General features: G+C 40.5%; 1 protein-coding gene across 29 annotated transcripts in view; it reads left to right on the forward strand.

Annotated features, from left to right (window-relative positions):
* Positions 1 to 20,472, forward strand: part of Zbtb20 (zinc finger and BTB domain containing 20) — a 765,654-nt gene that overhangs the window by 581,788 nt on the left and 163,394 nt on the right. For 28 of the 29 annotated variants that reach the window (XM_085832267.1, XM_029470523.2, XM_085832261.1 and 25 more), the window contains one exon: positions 10,121 to 10,160. The exons of the other annotated variant lie outside the window; for it this stretch is intronic. The gene's annotated coding sequence lies outside the window, so the exon portion shown is untranslated. The remainder of the gene's footprint in view (positions 1 to 10,120; positions 10,161 to 20,472) is intronic. 29 annotated transcript variants of the gene reach the window in all.

The raw sequence follows: 20,472 nt of genomic DNA on the forward strand, positions 1-20,472 counted from the left end.
TAGTAGAATTGTGGGAGTTAGCATAAAATTCTTCTTGCCAGTTACAGAAATGAGAGATTTTCAAATCTGATGGCTCCTCTGAATAGTTTCCTCCACAACCTAGAACCCACTTGCTTCCCTGTGTCTGTCCATGGTGCATTTCTATAATTTAACCACAGAGATTTTTTAACAGAACCTTACACTTACGGTCTAAATTAATGATGTTCCTTCCTTTTACCATGACAAAAACCACTCTACCTTCCCTATACATTATGTTAAAGGTGGTTTTTCTAAGGCATGTGGACACGTTCCGTAAAAGCTTTTTCCTTTCTGTCGTGTTGACAGGCTGATTCCATTAAGTCTCCCACCATCATCATGTTCAGCTTTTTCTCCTTTTCTGAAAAGTTAGAAAACAGTTATCATAAGAATTTTAGAGGCATTCACTTTGGCAAGAATAAATCTGGAAAAACATGAGTCTGTTCCTTGAAATGGAAAAAAGAGATGAGTCCTGACATTCTCTGTGCAGCGCTCTTCCTGACACTGTTGTTCAGTAATAGGGAAGGAGGCGGGTCTCTTCTTCCCTTTAAACTTTCCACTGAGGCTCAGTACCTTCCCGGTGTTCTTAGAGGCGTCAAGCATCTCTACCTCAGCATTTACTGTGTTATCTGGTACTTAGAGTGGACACTTCGAGAAATTGAGTGAATGACAAGCAGATTTGTTTCTCAGCAATTTCCTCCCTCTTGGATAAATGCTGTTTTGAGAAGGTCTTAGGGCCCCTCGGCTGTTTGGATGTGTTAGGGTAGAACTTTCCCTTCTTCACCAGTGCCAAGCTTTCCTACAGACATGGAAACCCCATCTGATCTCACTGCTGCTGTCTTTCAATGCTCAGTATGGCAGTGATGAGCTCAATGGAGTGGTGGGTGGGTCATCTCTCAGGGAGAAATCAGACTCACAAGATGGAAGGAGAGCTAGGGCTCTTCAGTCTGGGGCACAAACTGATCAGAGGTGAGAAAGGGGCCCTTTTTTTGTATTGAGTCATTTGGGCTTCATTGGTCTGAGAAAAATGGACTTCCCTAGAAAGGTCTGGTGTAGACCATTATCAAATGCTAAAAATTAATTCAGAGTTTGCGACAGCCTTGGCAAACTGGTACATTTGGAAATTTACCACTGCCAAAACTTAAGAATCAGTTTCTTATAATTTACCTTATTTTTTTTTAAGTCTCGTCTTAGAAGCAACAATTTCCTTCTGAAACTTTAGGTGAAAGCTTTGTATTTTCATAATTGTATTTCAGACACTGCTGTGGGTTCCCAGCTAGCAGATATCAGCTCAGCCTTTGGTTTGGTCTGAGGAGTCCCACTCACTAGGTTGCCTATGGTCTAATCCTCTCAGGAAATATAAGGCTGAAGAACAAAGTGAAAACATTCATAGCTCCCACATCCTTAGTAGGGACTGACTGCAAGAATCCAGACTTACAAGGGGATGTCTAAAGCCAGGTTTTTGTGGGGTAAAAGAGATTATAGTCTTCCTGGGGTTATGCTAGCAAACAGCGAGGGGTGAGGAGTGAGAGAGATGACAGGGAATTTTCAACACAAACCATTGGTGCTTTCTTCTTTCTAAATAAATTGCTCTTATGTTTATAAAGTATCTGAACAGAAAATCCCAAAATGCTTATAATTTTGAGGGGAAAACGTATATGTGTGTCTCATCTAGATTTTTTTTTTACTTGAAATTAAGCTAGAAGCAGAATTGCCTTTTTGAAGTGAACCAGATGACAAATTGAGATTTTGAAGAGTGCAGGAGAAAGCCCAGTCCCCCACCCCCACCCCACCCCCATACACACAGAGAGCAGGAGGATGGGGGAGGACTTATACCTCTTCATTACCTATGAAAAAAACTAAATTTGGATCTTGTAGAGACAGTTAAGAAAATGCAAATTCCCCTAAGAGGAAGTATTAAAACAATTACTGAGTACAAACTGTGATGCAGAGGCGAGGATTGACTGGGAATGTCCACAGAGAAACAATCCCCGTACATTTGGTCATTTTCCTACAACTGCTTGGTGATCAGAATGTGGATGTGTAAATCAGAGGGGAAGGAGGGAGGGAGGGAGGGAGGAGTGAGCTTTATGATCTAGCAACCTGCATTAAGCCTGTTGCGCCACAACTTTTCAAAATCCAGGCTGCTGGTAGGCTTGACCCTTGGCTGTTTGGTTCACTCCTGGCGTTTGAAACAGCCAGAGCAGTGGCTGCATGCGTCAACCATTATGCCAGTTAAGCTATCCAAGTTAGCTTAATGCTGACTTGATTTTCTGTGGTGATACTGAAAAAAAAAAAAAAAACCATCTCTTTTGAAAGGTCTTGGACCTCTCTCCTCCCAGCTCCTGATCACAGTAATACACAACCTCGAGAAGTCATTAGTAGGGACTAGCTCAATTGCCTGGGACAACTCGGCTATGAAGAAATTGGCATCGTTTGTCTCTTTGATTCTTGTTCTTATGAAAATAATGGATTGGGGAAGAAAACTACATTTCTTTCTCTCTCGGTCTCTTTTTGCAACCATATCTTTCTTTATATGTTACATCAAAACTGACTTTGTGGGCTGGTGTTTAGGTTTGAGTGTTCCTAACAAAATGTAGACAACAACTCAAAATTTTAATAGTCAAAGGCTGCCTGTTGATTGAGGCATGTTAGTGTTTTGCTTATAAGAATTGGGCAGTGGTTCACTAAGCTACTACTGAGCCGTAGATGGAATAGGCTCATCTTCTATTTAAGAGATGTGGCAAGCTGCTTTTGAAGGGAAATTGGCTCCGACAAGGTCATCAGAAGCATTCATTTGAACCTGTGCAGTGGGTGATGGACACTTCTGCTGAGCCCCAGAGCTTCGAGGTAAATAGAAAAGAAAGGCATTGATTGCTGCCACCCATCAGAGCTCCCAGGAGTCTGTCAGTGCATGGGAAGCATATGGGGCCCCTTTCGTCATTTACAAGAGCTGTTCGCTGGCTCTCCTGATATTGCTGAAGTTAGACTTGGGAGTGATAATACTGAGTTTTTATGTTATATTGTAGACTTTTCTTCTACCTTTTTTTAAATTGAAAGTTTAGTTAATATGCACATTCAATTTCAGATTTATGAAATATTCAGCTAAACTTCTTAGATGCAAAAATGAATTGTTAGAATATTGCTGGTCTGTAGCTAACCATTGTGCTAAAGCTGCAGTAGATTATAGTACATTTTCTCTCTGTTTTGTGTCAGGGCATTTGGTAAATTGAACCAAGACCTAAGCACCACATATACTATTTTTATTTTAGTAACTTACTCTCTGTGTTGCCTAATTCCCCTTTAAGTTTAGGATGTATTTTATTAAACTGTATTAGTGTTCTGTGTTACTTGTAGGGTCAGCATTTTATAAGATTGTGTTGTCATCTTAAGCTAAGTAGAGTTGAGAGGTTATTCAATTCGCCCCCGGCTGGAGGCAGGGTTGCATTTCTGCAATCCAAAATAGATGAGGATCTTTCCTATTTTTAAAGAGCTGTGAAGAAAGAAATTTCATAACTGCTCTTAGCAATCTATTTGATTATTTACGACTAGCATATTTTGGATGTTCTTCTTGAAGTCTTAAATTCTTCACTCACCTATTTGATATCATTTTGCCCAAAGACAGAAATGTCAATCCTTCTCCTCTTTGTACCCACTCTTACAGTCCGAAAACTGTAAAGATGCAACTCGGCTCTTTCTTCCCTAAGCTGAATTATCCCCATTTTTTAACAGTTACTTTTATTTCTATAGCTCCTTCTGTGGCAAGCAGGACTATTTTTAAAAGTTCTGTCATATATGATGCTTCTGACACAGGCACTGCATTTTTAATTCCACTGTGCTGGTGTGGAAATAGCCACAACTTTTCATTATATCCTGATGGACAGAGCATTTGTGCTCATTTAACCTTGAGGTTTAAACTCATTCCCAAAAAAGTAACTGACTCATAGTATTGGCTAGACCAGGAATAAAGAACACCAGCGCTCCTAATCGGAAAGCTCATCTTGCCCCCACTCCTAAAAAGCACTAAAATTAACTTTCCCTTGACCTCTCTTTCTAGTGCTATTTATTTACTGATTTAACGACTTTTTTCTATCATCTTTGTCTCCTAAAATAGACAGATGACATTTATTCAACAAACATTGGAGTGTCATGCTGTGTTTAACACACTTAGCAAGGTTTGGGAGATTCAAGTGTGAACTGTCAGCAAAGGCTGGGAGGCATGGCTGTCCTGGGCATGCGCAGGGAAAAACATAATAGTCTGTCACCATATATAAAGAAACAGTGGAGAAGAAAACAGAGATGGGCCTGGGCCAGATTGTGAGAGGTCTTGGATGCGCTTAAGCAAATAGCTAGTCATGACAAGGATGAAAGTAACACTTTGCAATCTGTATTGCAGAACACTGCTCCTAAGTCTTTAAAACACAGACCTAGCTTATGTTGTCCCCACAGTTTAAGCAGTCAGTGGGCATACCTGATTAATTTCTGTCTTTTGATATGTGGCTCCTAGTTTTCCCTTTGTATTTTAACCATTTGAGGAAACCTTTGGTGAGGATCACCCTCTGTGCACACTGATCAGGATACTTCTGTGCTTCTGCTGTGCACATATTAGTTCTAGGATTCACTGAACCAAGCACTGTTATTCTCTGCATTTCTATATTGAAAAGTTTTGGAGTATTTGTGTGATAGCAGCAAGCTCTGTAGCAAATGACATTAATGGTAGACTAGAACAACATTGTGTGCCTTTAATTGATAGGCCACATAATAACAGTGTCAGACCTTTTAAGGACACACACACACACACAAATCAATTTGCTATAGAGAAGAAGTTCTGACACTCAATCCATTTAGAAGCTGTAAAGCTACTACTTCAGAAATTAGAAATGTACAGGGGAAAATGGATTTACATCATTGAATGTTCCTAAAATCTGCTTTAGGGAGGGTGGAAGAGAGAGGAACTGGTGTGGATATGGTCATGTTTCCTTCTATATATGTATGAGATTCACGCAGAAAAAAATTATAATTAAAATAGAACCCGTCTTAACTATAAATGCAGCCCCTGCCACTGCTCCCAGAGCTGCTGCTCCCACTTCATTTGTTCTCTGATATTTTGTTCTCTGATCCTGTGAACATCATAAAGAGTCAGGAAATGTGGACAGGGTGGGGCAGGTGTTTAATTGTATCTTGGCAAAGGCTCGTACGTAGGCTGTGCTGTACCTAATTACTGAAGTTTAGTTTCCACATCTTCTCTCTCCATTGGTGATCACCTTATCCCATCATCTGAGGTTTAAAGAAACTGTTATTCACAGTTATGTCATAACGTTCATGATTCTTTTATTTCTTGAGATGGATACAAATAATATGGTCTCATAAGGCTGACTTCCAACACAGGAATGATGACATGGCCTTTATGTTTTTCTCCCAAGGACCAAAGGAAATGAAAACACTTAAGCAAAGGGCCCAGCGTGGTGTTGCAAAGAATATCTCTGCACCCATACCCTGTCTTTGACTCACAAACCTTTCCCAGTATTTAGATTTAAAAAGAAAAAAAAAAACTAGAGAATTAAAAACTCACAAATGCAGAGTGCATGTAATGCCATTAAGTCTAGTATAAAACTTCTTGAATCTGTCACATTAAAAAAAAAAAGTCTTGCATCCAACGCAAAGATGGAATATCAATTGACAGGAGTCTGTGGAGCTGGCACTCATTCCGAGAGGCACGTGTGTCTAAAATTCCAGTAGCTCCTCAGCCTTTGGAAATTCTGGAAGTCAAAGTAAAAATCAGCCGAGTGTTTGGGAAGACTCCCACATACAATTACTAAATACTATATTTCTGCAACACTAAAAGATATTTAAACATGTACATTGAAACATTAAACAAACATTTAAGAGTTGTCCCTACCCGTATGAAGCAGAGATACAAACCCACCTAAGTTCTAGAAAGACTTAAGATTAAAGCCCTGCCTAAGAGGCCACTCCTTCGTAACTGCCATACCTTTTACCCTCCTAAGCAAGCAAGAGGAGCTTGGAACGGGAAATCATCTGAATTCCCCAGCTCTGTCATCAGTGCTGTGACACATTCTCATTTTCTGATTCATCTGTGTGAGTAAGCACTCCCTTTTCTATTCAGTCCTCAGAGGAACCAAACTTGTGAGTTATGATGACTTATTGTTTTTTCCTTTCCTTACTGAATTATTATTGTTCCCTCTTAGCAAAGTTTGTGGCACTCTTTGTCACCCAGTGTTAATCCATATGCAGAAAAGCCGGCTTGGCCAGTCAGGTGACCTGAACCTTGAGTTAGTTCAGAGCAAAGACCAACAGGCAAGCTTCTGTTTTTAATCCAGCCAGATACCTCAGCTGGCAGGCAGCTCAGTTGCCTCACCATAAAATGGGTATAATAATAGCTTTCCCTCACCGCTGTGAAATATTTAGAATGCAAATCAAGCCAAACCTATCTCCTTCCAAAACGAAGCCTAAATCAGCCTGCATAATCCTGAATGAGCCCAGATTTCAAGGGGAAACTTCAAGTGGGAAACACCTAAAGGTAGTATAATTTAGTGGTTAAAGTATGTGGACTTTGGAATGGTAGGGACTCACTCAGAGGCTAGTGGCTGTGTGATTTGGGGTAAGTTTCCTAATTCCTGAAATCTCCTCTTTTTTCTAGTAAGTGCAGGGTAACAGTATTTTCCCCTGTAGTGTGGGTTCAGGGATTTGCTCTGACAGTGCCTCTCACACTTGCCCTCTGGCAGTCCTCAAGATAGAATGGTCCGGCCTGCCTCCTGGGACACTGCCAGTGTGCCCAGACAGGACATTTCACGTTTCAGGGAGGTCTCAGGTCTGACCCCTGAAAATACACATGGATTCTTGTTTCCTTTTCATTTCTCAGTATATTCTTGTTTGTGTTACTGAACTAGAAGAAATGCAAGGCCAAGAAGAAAATCTGTTTTGTTTCTTCTAAAACATCCAAGAAAAAGTTAATGGGGAAATGGATGCATCTATAAAGAACAGTTTAAGTTATTGGCACACAAAGAAAACCAGCCCTTTAGGAAAAATGGCGTGTCTTAGTGTCGGAGCCTCTGTGTACCCCATGTAGCTTGCTTCTTACACATCCCTGGGTTGACACATGTGCAAACGAGACACCTTTCCTTACCAGATGCCTGAAACCACGGCAGGTCCTCAGAGCTAGGAACTCTTTCTGTTGCTACCATTTCTCCACTCCATAGTCCTCTACCCATTGTTCTAATGTTAAAAGGAATTACAAGGGGTGGATAATGATCTAAGTACATTATATACATTATAGGCAAATTATAATAGAGCGCATTATTTTATATTATTAACATATGCTAATAACAATGAATGAGGAAAATATTATAAAGGTCTAGGGTACTTTAAAAGAGCTTGTATCTCTAGTCACACATCTTTACCAACTTAGAAGTTTTTTTACATTTCCATTTTTAACATTTTCTTTACTCCTGGCTTCAGCTTATGTTTGGCTTAAACTTTCTGAAGACAAATCAAGGAGACTTTTCTCTACTCATCTCCTCAGCCCCAAGTCCTGGGTAATCAGCGCAGGGGAGTCATACATATGGCTGCTTCGGAACCAGACGCTCCTTGAAACTTGTTTTGAGATTGGGGAAAAGGGTTCTCCTAAGAACCTGCATCATCTCTAAATGCTGAAAACCACTGCCCCAGAACATTCCGTACATTTAACTTAGTGAATTAGCCTTTTCAGCTACAATTAAATTACAATTGGGTCCTTAGAGATTAGGCCTGGCTACCTGCTACTCCTCCCACCCCTCACTTGGTGTGCGTGCCCACTGCTGGGTTTTAATGTCCTGAATTATTTGGCCTTTACAGTTTTATATCCTTTGCTACATATTTGTGTGTTGAACCTGGAATATTCAATGCAAATGTTTTAAATCTTGTGTAAAACTACGCTACTTAATTCTTTGCATTTCACATAAAAAAACAACTTACAGACATATAAGGTGACTATCACTCGAATGGAAAGGGCACATATCAATACATAACATTTTCAACTGAGCAAAAGTAAATCTATGTAGATTAATACATCTTGTAAAATCACATAGCAGACTGCAGTTCAATCAAGGAGGGGACCTTTTGACAGTTATGGACACTTATGAATTTTATATGAAGTATAAAATTAAATTTTTAACATTAGTATTAAATTTGGGATTTTTTTGTTTTTCATTAATATATTAGAACAAATTTATATCCCCCTAAATTTACAATTTAACTTCATTTTGTCTTAAAGTTTAACATACACTGAAATTTTTCTATCTTATATCTTAGATTTTTTTTTTTTTTTTTTTTTGGTTTTTTTGAGACAGGGTTTCTCTATGTAGCCCTGGCTGTCCTGGAACTCACTCTGTAGACCAGGCTGACCTCGAACTCAGAAATCTGCCTGCCTCTGCCTCCCAAGTGCTGGGCTCAAAGGCGTGCACCATGCCTGGCTCTATCTTAGGTTCTGATCATTGGTAACCTGTGTATCATTTTATATCAGGAAAGATAGTTTATTAGTCCTCACATAACTTTCTGATTTTGTAAATTAGTGCTCTTTGGAGTCCACATAGAAAAGTTATTTGCTCAGGCATAATAACATAAACACCTGATATAGTTCTCAAATATCATAATCTATTTTTGAGTCTTATTTGGTTTATAACACGCAACAGATAAGTGGTAATTGAGCATGTTTTACAGAAAAGTCATTAGTCATATTTACCCTTTGCCTTTCTTGAGAGATAAATCATGCTTTAAAATGAGGGAGGGAGAACTGGGGGCGGGGGGAGAATATTGAATGAAGAGGAGGGAGGGGGAGATAAATGGCAAAAATATATTTAGTGTGGTGATTTGGTGTTTTGGCTTACAGAGAAGACATGAGTAGATAAAACTACAGTCTTTGAAGACTAGCCCCATTTTATTTGTATTTCCAATTTGTAAATACTTTCAATAATTCATATACAGTCTAAGTCTCTTTTTCTCCAATTTTCATTAGCTCTATCAATTTTGTGAAAAAATCAGTTAAAGTACAAGAGCTCCCAGGTGTCTCTTAGACTGGTGTGTACAGTGATCCAGGCCACAGGTCTTCTTTTGAACTCTTTCTGTCCCACGGGACCATCATCATTTACAGCTGCGTGTACCCAGGCAGGTTTCACACTGACCACACAGGGGAAAACATTTCTTTAGAGCAGCCTCTATCATGGTGCACTTTTTCAGAAAACCTTCTAGAGAATGAGGCTTCCTGGATTTAATTTTCTGCTTCGGCCTTTTTCAATGTGAGCCTGTCCTTCAAGGTAATATCCTTTGATAAATTCATCTTGATACTTTTGGAGGCTTTATGTGACCTGGTTAAGCTCACCTTGTCAGAGGGCCACAGTTTGGCATTGTATATCTGATGTGATCTGGGGGCCTGGTGAAAGGAATTCTGTTATCTTAACTTCTTCTAGAAGAGTATCCATCAAAACTGTGGTGGCATTCCAGTAGTAACTGATTATTTGTTTTGTTGGTTGAGGATTGTAAGAGGTAATTATTAGACTTTTAAACATAGAATAGGAAGCTATCATGGTGAACTTTCCCAAACCTGAAAGTGTCATCATTAGAGCCATGTTTGGGTGCACAAGTTTTCATTCCAATCACCCCGTCACAATATCACCATCAAAACCAGAGCTCTCTTCAGTACAGAAATGTTCTGTGTGCTCTTCATTAAGGTCATTGCAAGCTACGCATGGCCATTGCACACTTGGAATGTAGCTAGTGTAACTGAAGCTCTGAATACGGAGCTTTTCATTAAAGTTAAGGAATGTAAGGAGACACACATAGCTAGTGACTACTTTAGTGCGCAGGACCGTCCGTCCCTCCAGACAGGCTGTCTAATAGAGGTCAAGTGACATCAGGAAAGGTCTTGGTCCTTTTTGTACAGGAATACACTGGCCTCAGTCATAGCAAGGCTACAGCTCTTGAAACTTGCTGAAGTTGGACATTAATGATTTTGTGGGAGCAGTGAGTCCCATCAGTAAGCTCAAGGTTTTGTGGTCCACCCCTGCATTAGATTTTGTGTTTAATTCTTTGTCTTTTCTTTCATTTTCAGTCCCTTGACCACCAGTCTGTTGCCCGTTGCTGCTCTTCATGTGAGTAAAAGTGGCTTCTTTACCTTTAAAAAAAAAGTAGTAGATTTGGGAAAAACTCTGGATTTTGGTGTCCTATTTCCTGGTTGACTTTACTGTGGTGTCTAGCATCCATGTTTATCGCCTTTTCCTGCTTGGAGCCAAGTTGGGTAGTATACTGCTGAGCTGCCCTGTGTGAGGGAGCCAGCAGCCCAGCCATTGTCCTCTGAAAAGACTGCCCTTTCCCTTGGTGCAGCTGCTATTTGCAAAAGTCGCTGCTCTTCTGAACTGAAGCTTACAGTCCACAGCCAGATCTCAGCAACAGTTGGGCTTTGCTCCTCTGTCAATCAATGGGCAATTATTTATTCTTCCGTTATTCACTCGTCCCTAGGTCCAACCATTTTTAATTTTAACTTCTAGATCAGAGCTTTCATTTATTGACAAAATTTATAATATCCTTTTACCAAGAAGTACAAGCCTGAAAAGTAAATAGGCTAAAAATTTGTGCAAAATTATAAAGTCTAGGAAGAAAAATAAAAGAAATCCAGGATTCACATGTGCCTGCAAGTTTATAGAATGTGCCATTTCTTTTCAGAGAAGACAGGAAATTTTTTAGGGGAATAAAAAGAAGAAATGGAGAAACAAAACTTGATTTAAAATGAAAAAGAGAACATTTATTATTTAAAGACCAAACCTGCCTGCACTGAGCAGATTTGGATAAATATTACTTTGGACTGCTTTTAGGAGATTCTGGGGCAATGAAATCAAATAATCAAGTCACTACCAAAAGGCACCACCTAGGAAATCCTACAGAGACAGGCAGTCAGCTCAGATCCTAAGTAACCGTGGGTATCCTGGTCAGTGCATCTCCCTTTGTCCCTCAATCACATTGCCACCAGACCACCTCCCCAAGTCTGTGGTGGTTCCTGTGTTGCAATGGTCTGCACCAAAAGGAGAAGGTCTCTGATTTCACATGTATGTGACTTTCACTATCAGTCCTAGAAGCCTGCAGCAGACATATTTAAGACAGGAGAATGCAGGGAAAGATGCTAAGGCCAAAGTTAAATGTGACATTTTATCTGACATAGAAAGGAGGCTGGTTAGACTCCTCAAGGAATGGTGCTGTGTTATACAACAGGGCCAGGTCCTACCTGGCCCTAAGCCATCTCATTCCCTGTTCATTCTCAATGTTGATACAGCAGGCCAGCTAATACTTTGGAGGATGTCGGTGTGCATGCTCATCGTTACCACTGTGTCTTCCTACCCTTCCCTTCCCCTTCGTTACCTAGCACTGCATATTTCTAGTCCTCTGACTGGCAAATCATTTTGTAACAGCTCTTTTGTGTAAAAACAGTTCGCATAATAGCTCAGTGTTAGACAAGGCATTAATCCTCACATCACCAAGATGAGTCAGCACGATGAACTCCTGCCCGCCTAACTCAGCTATCATGACGTCAGTGCTTTAGGGCAAGCATGAGACACAAACCGTATAGGAGACCTGTGTCACCTAGTAGAAATCAAGTCGGGAGGCCTCTAATTGAAAGTCCATGTCGGCCTCATAGGAAATTGTGAAGCTAATTCTGTGCTACATCAGCAGAGCAGTTTCTGGACTTTTTTTTTTTTTTTTTTTTTTTTTTTTTTTTAGCAGAGTAAGGCTGAGAAAAGAAAACCGTGTAACAAGCTGATAGTCCATTCATGTACTCATGACCTTGTCCCACCCCAGCCAGGCTTCATGCTTGCTTGCCTGACTTGTTAGAAATCCTCAAGTTGCCTTTATGCCAGCAGGATGACGGAGCCAGTAACAGTCCTGTGTCCTCAAGTGCTCCCATGGACGCAGCTGATGGCTCCAGGGTGCTGCTCTAGAGGCCCTTCAGCAGCAAAGGAACAGTTCCTTGGGAACAAACCAGAGCATTATCCCCCAGGCCTCTCCTTCCCAAGCGCCTCCTCAATGACCTCCTCGGGACAGGTGCAAGACTCAGCCTGTTTGACCTTCTGTCCTTGGCACTGCATCCAATGTCCGCATCTGGAATTGACCCAGATTTAAATAGGAGTTGAATAGCTGCCACGATTTCCTGCAAGAGTTTTCTGTCCCATTATTCTTCGGCAGAAACAGAAAGAAAAACTCCACAACCTACCACGCTGCCTCAAAGCAGATGACACAGACTAGCCCTGTTTGGGGAGCCCAGTTCTTGTCAGCGAGGCTTCTCTGAAATTCAGACCCAGATATGTTCTCTTGCCAGTCCTTTACAATATTAAAAGTTAATCATCAGAAGGGTGGTAATGTATTCCTTTACTGACATTCTCTATTAAAAAGATGCTACATCACAGCCTCTATCCTGCCCTGTCCCATCTAACTCTCACCCAAGCCAGTCACCAACCCCTGTGATAACCCAGAAAATGCCTCAGTGCTGGGATTTTCCACTTTCATTAGATTGCTAGTAGTCTCTTACCATGCTTCTAAGAGCTACAGCTACTGCTTGGCTTGGTTTTGATTAATTATGCACAGTTCTTTATTTAGTTTTCAGTCAACAAACGTTTATAGAAAGCCTGTAACAGTGCTTAGTTCTGGGAACTCCAAGATAAATGAGAAATGCCACCTTTCATTAAGAATGGCACAGTCTGGGGTTGAGGGAACAGCTCAAGCTGGAACACTTGTAGCTCAGTGAAGTGGAGCGGGAGTACAGGCCTGGGCTTGCCCCACAGCAATGCGAAAAGAAAAAGAAAGAAGCCCTCCAGTGTTCTAGGGACGATGACCGTGTGTGCAAAGGCTGTTTTGTGACCACCACTGGAATGCAGGTATCTCTAATGCTTACCCATATAGAAGGTTCAAGGTGACTCAGGAAGTGAAAATAGTGACTAGGGGTTTACCAAGTAGGCACAGGAGAGAGAGAAAGAGGTTCGTTGTCAGAGAAAACAAGAGCATTTAAAAGTGAGACGACACCAAGTAACCACCAGGTCTAGCTACTGAGTTCTCGCGTGTGCTAGCATGTGATAGACAGGAGTCAGGTCAAAGGGGCCTCTGATGCCAAGCAAAGGAGTTTAGACTTGATCGCACACCCCTGAAGATAGTTTCAAGAAACCTAAGGCAATTGCTTAAGACCTGAACTGTGCAGTGAGTGGAGATGAGAGTGCTGACTCAGGCATTAAGATGTGTGCAACTCAAGCATATCTTTGCCTTGCCCTTTAGGAGAAAGGCTGATGTTACCGTGGTTGCCAACTTAAAGCCAAACCCATCCTTATGGGAGTTCCACTGAAGGCCTCAGTGGAGCATCACACTGAGCTGCTGCCTGCTAGTCTTGAGATGTACAGGGTTCTCCTGCCCACAGGGGGCACGGGATAGCTAGGAGAGAGAATACGAGAGACAAAAGCACTTTTAAATAATGGCTCTCTAAAGTCAATCAATTCCCGATTTCCTGTCATTTTTCCATTGCTGCCTTTTTCTAAGCAAAATTTCCAAGCCATTGAACTGAATTGAAACTTATGCACAGCCGGGTGTTGAAACAATTCAGTATATTCATTCCTTCTCTCTGAATTAGAGTTCACCATAAGTGTGCTTTTCTCTCGTTCACTCTGGGCTGCCAGGACAATTTTAAAGGAGAATTTCAGCAGCTTGTGTCTCACGTACCATGTTCTCTTTGCAAACTGGAGTATCTGCGTGGGCGTGTTTAAGTTGTCTCTATACTGCTTTCTAGAAAGGTTTGAGAAGATGCACACGATGAAGAATAGGGACCTATTACAAACCCAGATCCCCCAGTGACCTGAGTGCAGAACGTAGGCTGGTGATCAGATGGTCAATTATGTGTTTGTCAAAACACAGTGGGCTGCATTCCAGACTGCCAGCTTTGGAGGCCCAGCTTCTGCCAACCAAATGTCATCTGGGAACATGCAACACTGGGCACTGTGAAGGAGTTTGAAATAGACCATGCCACAGCCAACCTACTGCCAGTCTTATAGCACCAATATGGCATGCACAGCCGGGCCCCATGTTTCAGAGCTCAGGAATTCACTGTACTCCATTCAAGGGGTCAGATGGGTTCATGTTTTCAAAGCCTATGTTCTCTGGTTTGAACACTGTGACTTGTTCCTAAGCAATTTCCAAGGGATTTTTCCAGTCACATCTCTGTGGAAACCTCTCTCTCTCTCTGTGATGCTTATGAGAGCCTTGTGAAATGTCCCAGAGGAGAGAGGGTAAAAACAAACCTGCTCTCACAATGACGGACTCTTTAAGGGATTCCAGCTCTAAGGAAATTACATTAAAGGTGCAGAGCTTTTAAAATATCAGGAACCACCTTGGCAACTTATAAAAAGCAGAAGGGCTTTGCCTATTTTATAAAGTGATTTGCATATACCTGCATAAATAATGTCCCCACCTGTACTTTTATGCATTTAGGTTGAATAAATTAAATTCAGTGATCTTTAAAGTATTCTGTGTCTTTCATTGCTCAGATACCATTTTCAAGACCCTTCCTCTTCACCCCATCCTAGCCCTGAGATTGTAGTGGCTATTTATTATTTAATCTTATGGCTAATTCTGAGAACTAAAGTACATTGCACACCAGTCTACAACAACCAGAAACTTTATCTTCTGCTGCTTGAATTTCTCTTTTCCTTTCGATCATTGGGCCAAGTATTACTTTTTTTTTCCTCAAGAGTAAATGGAAGAGTATACTATTAATGTGAAAGCATAGCCCAGGGAAGGATTAATACACAGTTCAGAGATATTAGCCTTATAGTATTTTTATATTAACCTTTTCTTTCCTTTCTTTCCTTCTCCTGTTCCTTGGCTCCCATGCTGTTTCTCTGTCTCTGAACAAGGTCTTAGTATGTAGTACTAGGCTGCCATAATTGGATTCATCTTTGCTTTCCTTGGTCATTGATAAGTTCATTCAGAAACCACCTGTCTACCAACTCTATCAGTTATAACCTGGGCCTTTATGTCAAAGCCTGGTCAGTAGGCCAGCCATAACCACATTCATCCTACAAGATATTAAGCATGTGCCATTGTTTGAGACTAATCATGTTTAGTGGAGTTAAAATACATAGTTTTTGTGCTTGCTTGTACTAAGGGAACTTAAGGTTGAGTTGAGAAAAGAAATTAAACTGTTGAGTCATTTTTATATGCACATAAGACAATAAATGACTAAATTCCAAATGGAATGATATAAATTCAGAAAGTACTACAGGTTTTATTCTCAAAATTGAGCCTTATCAGCTGAAATTTTTCATGTAAAATATGGTTCAGCTAGATATTGAAAATGAATAAAATGTAAAAAGAAAAAAGTAAGATTATGATATTTGAAGCAAAAACATAATCTGGGTGTTGGGGTCTTGAAGTGGTTCTTAAGTAGCACTGGCCTTCCTCAGTCAAGATCTAAGACTTGATCTTAGAAGAAGAGGAAAATAAAAAGCCTGAGAGATAACCCTCTAGCTACATGCATCAGTAGAGCAAGCTTGGCTGCCTACATTCAATCCCCAGAATCCACATACAGCCACAAGAACAGAACCTCCTCCAAACAGTTGTCCTCTGACCTACACAGAGAGAGAGAGAGAGAGAGAGAGAGAGAGAGAGAGAGAGAGAGAGAGAGAGATCATATACACATGCACAATAGAAATTCATTAATTAATACACAAAATTTCAAACAATAAAAATGATAACTGAGAAAATAATTTTATAACTCTTGGTAGGAAGGTGTAACATAGTGGTAAAGTCAGAATGAGCTCTGTGGCTCTCATGCCTTCGCTCTAAACTTTTTTAAAAAAAGATATAAGAAGATAAGAACAGCACCTTGCCAGGTCACTAATTTCTCTAGTCTTGAGTAGGAAAGAAGGAAGAAAGATACTACAGTCCTGCCCATACACAGTTTGATAGTCCCAGTGGACCTGGTTTGAGATGCAAACCAAGGACTATCTTATCAACATTATTATGACTAATCTCTGTGGGGCAGAATAAGAAATAAGGTAAGAAAGAGGCAAGACAGGATTAGAAAACTGATTTGGAAACTAGGTATACAAAAGGTATATTCTTACTAACCCCAAGTCCACAGCCAGGAAATCAACAGTGTGAAGAAGTAAATAAGATAAAGACCTGAGACTGGAGCCAGGAGGACAAGCAAAGTTCCACTTGTCTAATGGGACACCCATGGGGGTCACAATTGGGAGCTCTACTGTTTGTCCAAGATCTCTATTTTGAGGGCTTTTCAGAGTCTCCACATTGCTTCAGTTAGAACTTGAAAGAAGCAAGCAAAAATGAAGTTGATTAAGTAAAACCTATTGGAAAAAAAAATACAATTCTTGTATCTCTGCCTAAACTAATTATAGCAGTACTTACTGAATCACTGCCTTGCTTCGGAAAAGTACACTATTAAGATATGCTCTTACTATAATTGTACAAGTGAGGAAACTGAGATTTACCAAGTTTGATTAATTTTTCCACAAATACTTAATAAGTGTTAGAGATAGAACTTGAATTGGGACCATCTGTTCTTAAAATCCAAGGCCAAAATTCATTCAACACAGGCAAGTTTCTCCTAATGTTACAGAGATAATGGTGAAGAAAACAGACATTGTCACTCCTGGATCTTATAATCTAAGGGATCTAGAGTGGATAATAATGAAATGGTCCGACAAAGAACATACACTTTCAATCTTACTATCATACGAGAGAAGCACCGGATGCTCTAAGAGCAGCATCTAAATGAGTATGGAAATTTCCAGAATCCTTTCAGAGGAAGTGGCATTTGATCTAGTATCTGGAAATATAAAACAAGAGGTGAGGTTGGGTACTAGGAAAAGAGTCCAGGCGGGGAGAAACATATTTAAAGGCCCTAAATAGAGTTGGAAGAAGAGAGTGAAGAAAACAACCCAATCTGCAAATGGAAATATACCCAGGGCCTGACGATCGTAAGTCCTTTGTAGCCGCCATGTTAAAGATTTTGATTCTTTTTTTTTTTAAGGACATTTGGGAAACAAACTAAAGAAAGAACATGTTATAATTCTTTTATTTTAGAAATATATGGGACTTTTATCATAAGAATTGGGAATACAGTCATGTAATAAACAGTGTATATAGCTATTTTATTGGTAATTCTCTGAAACAGTAAACAGTACAGTTACCTTCAGTGGGTAAGTTCTTAAACAAACTGTTGCACATACATGTCATGAGATACATTCATCACTAAAAAGAAATGAGCAACTTGAATAAATTTCAAGGATATTTTACTGAATAAAAACTAAAATGGCCAATGTCGAGATAGCAAACTATTATCTATATACAGCACTCTTGTACTGACAACATTATATTGCTAGAGAACAAAGTTGTGGTTCATGGAGTCAGAAAAGGGAATAGAGGTGGATGTGGTCATGGCTATAAAAGAGTATGAAGGCGTTTGCAATAGATGAGAGGTACCAGCTCACGGTCATCAGTATGTGGTGGTAGAAGATGCTGTTGGAATGAATAAAAAAAATGCCCAAATGCGGGTCTTGATTGAGAAGCCAAAAATGAAAACATAAGCAACTTTTACTGTTACCCGGGGAGAGAATCAAACCAGTAAAGTACACAGGGGTAGGGAAGAGCCAAAAGAGTTGTAGGAAACCAGGAAACATGAGGACAGAAGTCAAGGGAAGAGTGTTTCCTGAGAGAAGAGGGAAGGGCAAGGTTGAAACCCGTGCATTCAGTGAATCTGGTTGTAGATTACTGTTGACCTTAGCAAAACCTATTTGTTTGGAGTGGTAGAAAGATAACTTGTTTATGTTTAAATGAGGAGACTGAGAGGCGAAGAAACTCGGGCTACAAAGATGGATAACTATAAGGTACCTTACTGTGACAGCAAGGAAAATGAACTATGTGGTGGCTTGAGGGCAAACACGGGTCGAAAGAAGTTTTTGAGACTGAAAGCACTGATGGTTTGCATGCATGTGGGAAGCCTACACGTGAGAGGAGAGATTCAGTGTACAGGAGAGAAAGGAAGATGCCACATGTAGTACTAGATGGTTGTTTATAAGACTAGAATGTGAGCATAAGAAGGAGGGCACCTATTATTTGAAGGAAGAAGCAAGAGCAGATGCCAGCCCTTGTATCAGTTTGATGCTGACAAATGATGAGGTTTCCCACATAATGGCTCCTAAGGGGATGAGAGCCTGCCAAGAGTAAGTGGTGAAGAGATCTGATGAACGGTAAGGTTTCAAGTAGTTCTGGGCACAAGGGCGTTTACAAGTTGACCAAAGCAGCACTTTCCTTGGCACATAGAAGACACAGCTGCTTCTCCCTCCTCTCCATAGCCAGGCATGATGGGTACCCATGCTTTATCTTTCTCTACAGCTGCTTTAGCTGCTCAGGAGGTGCCTTAAAGATCCCATTCTCTCTCCCATCGGATTAAACATGAAACGTTCCTGCTGCTTGCCACACTTCTAATGTGCATCACACATGCATACATTTGCATGACAATTCTGATTTCTCCCATCATTTTACTAATAAACGATCGATTATGAATAAGTAGATAAACTACTCAAAGTGTGGTAACATGTGAATTTCCTCTCAAATGTTAAAAAACTGGCATCCAATGACACAAAACAGCTATTTAATTTGACAGAAAGACTAGAAAGGAAAGAGAAAAAGGAAGGAAAATAGAGAGGGAAGGAAAACTAGTGAACCATAGAAGACCTGATACAAACCTCATCTTTCTTGTTCCCATTTGAGGGAGATAAACAAGGCTCTATCGCTTAATGGGTATCTACATTGGTGGCCTGAATGAGATGTCCCCCATAAGGTCATATAGATGAATGCGTACTCATCAGGGAGTGGCACTGTTTGAGAAGAATATACAAGGATTAGGAGGTGTGGCCTTGGGAGAGGTGTGTCACCACAGGTGTGGGTGGAGTTTGAATGGGGGTAGGGGGTGTTAGGAGGACATTGAGGTTTTAAAAGCCCACAGCAGACCCAGTGTTTTTCCTTGTCTGTCTGTGGATCCGGATGTAAGGTCTCACTACTGCTCCAGCACCAGTCTGTGTGCCACCACGCTCCCCTACCATGACAATAATGGACTAGGTCTCTGCAACTGTAAGCAAGCTCCCATTAAACACTTCCTTTTATAAGAGTTGCCTTGGTCGTGATGTCTCCTCACAGTAATAGATCAATGACTAAAACACCTTCCACCTCCACAAATGGCTTCCAGACCTGAGATATACCAAGTACTGTAGGTTACTTGGGTTCCTGCTGGAAAAGTGAGAAGATGCGCAGAGCATCAGAGGGAAGGATGGCTCCTGTACTCAGAGATGCCGAGCTGTCTAACTCCCCTGGGGAAGAAGGCAACAGTGGCCTTTCCCATCTGAGCTCCTGCCAGTCTGCTGGCTCCCTTTAGAAAGTGACATTAGGACCATTTGACTCAAAACTAAATTGCAGATACATCTGGGGTAGAATCTGGCAGCTGTCGAGTGATGCAGCTGTATTTTTTTAAATATTTACTTCTTTCATGATTCTATAATTTACATTTATCATAAAATATCAAAAAGTATAATATAAACAGAAAGCATCCATAACCCCATGCACTATGTAGAAAAAAAAACCTGTTATTAACATATGTTGGTCACCTTCTTGTCTCTGCTCTAGATTTTAAGATAATTAAGCATGTAGACTGTATAGAATTCTGTAATATTTTAACTTGATAGTATATAGTAAATACTCCTTGTGTAAATACAGGCTCTTTGTAATATCATCGTACTATATAAACTCTTACCTTATAAACCGCCCAGAATTTAACCTAATAGGGACCTGCAAGGACTTAGGGTATTTGTGATATCTAGACTTCTATATTTTAAAATTCTTTAAAGTAGAAACTATACTACAGCTTACCACGCTGTGGAAATGGAAAGTGGAGACCTGAAGCAAGGGGTCACATTACAAACCGAGGAAATAGGCAGTGTTGCCTATAAAGGAAGCAGCTGTGGGAGCTGGAGGGATGGCTCAGTGGTTAAGAGCACGGGCTGCTCTTCCAGAGGGCCTGAGTTCAATTCCCAGCCACCACATGGTGGCTCACAACCATCTGCAATGGGATATGATGCCCTCCTCTGGTGTATCTAAAGACAGCTACAGTGTAGTCATATACATAAAATAAATAAATAAATCTTAAAAAAAGAAAAGCAAAGAGCGTTGCAGTGTGAGTGGCGAGGACAAAGCACACTGGGTTTGGGAGCAGTTGGAGGATTTACTGTTCTTCCCCCAAAAAATGAATGCTTCAAATTTTCATTCTAAAAATTATGCACATTTTAGTGTTTGAATACACTTGATCTTAGCTCAGAGGGTAGGAAGACATAGGTGTTTTTACTAATTTGTGCAGTAAAA

This window comes from Mus caroli, unplaced genomic scaffold, assembly GCF_978045245.1.
Source record: "Mus caroli unplaced genomic scaffold, Mus_caroli_1 scaffold_17, whole genome shotgun sequence".
Classification (NCBI taxonomy): domain Eukaryota; kingdom Metazoa; phylum Chordata; class Mammalia; order Rodentia; family Muridae; genus Mus; species Mus caroli.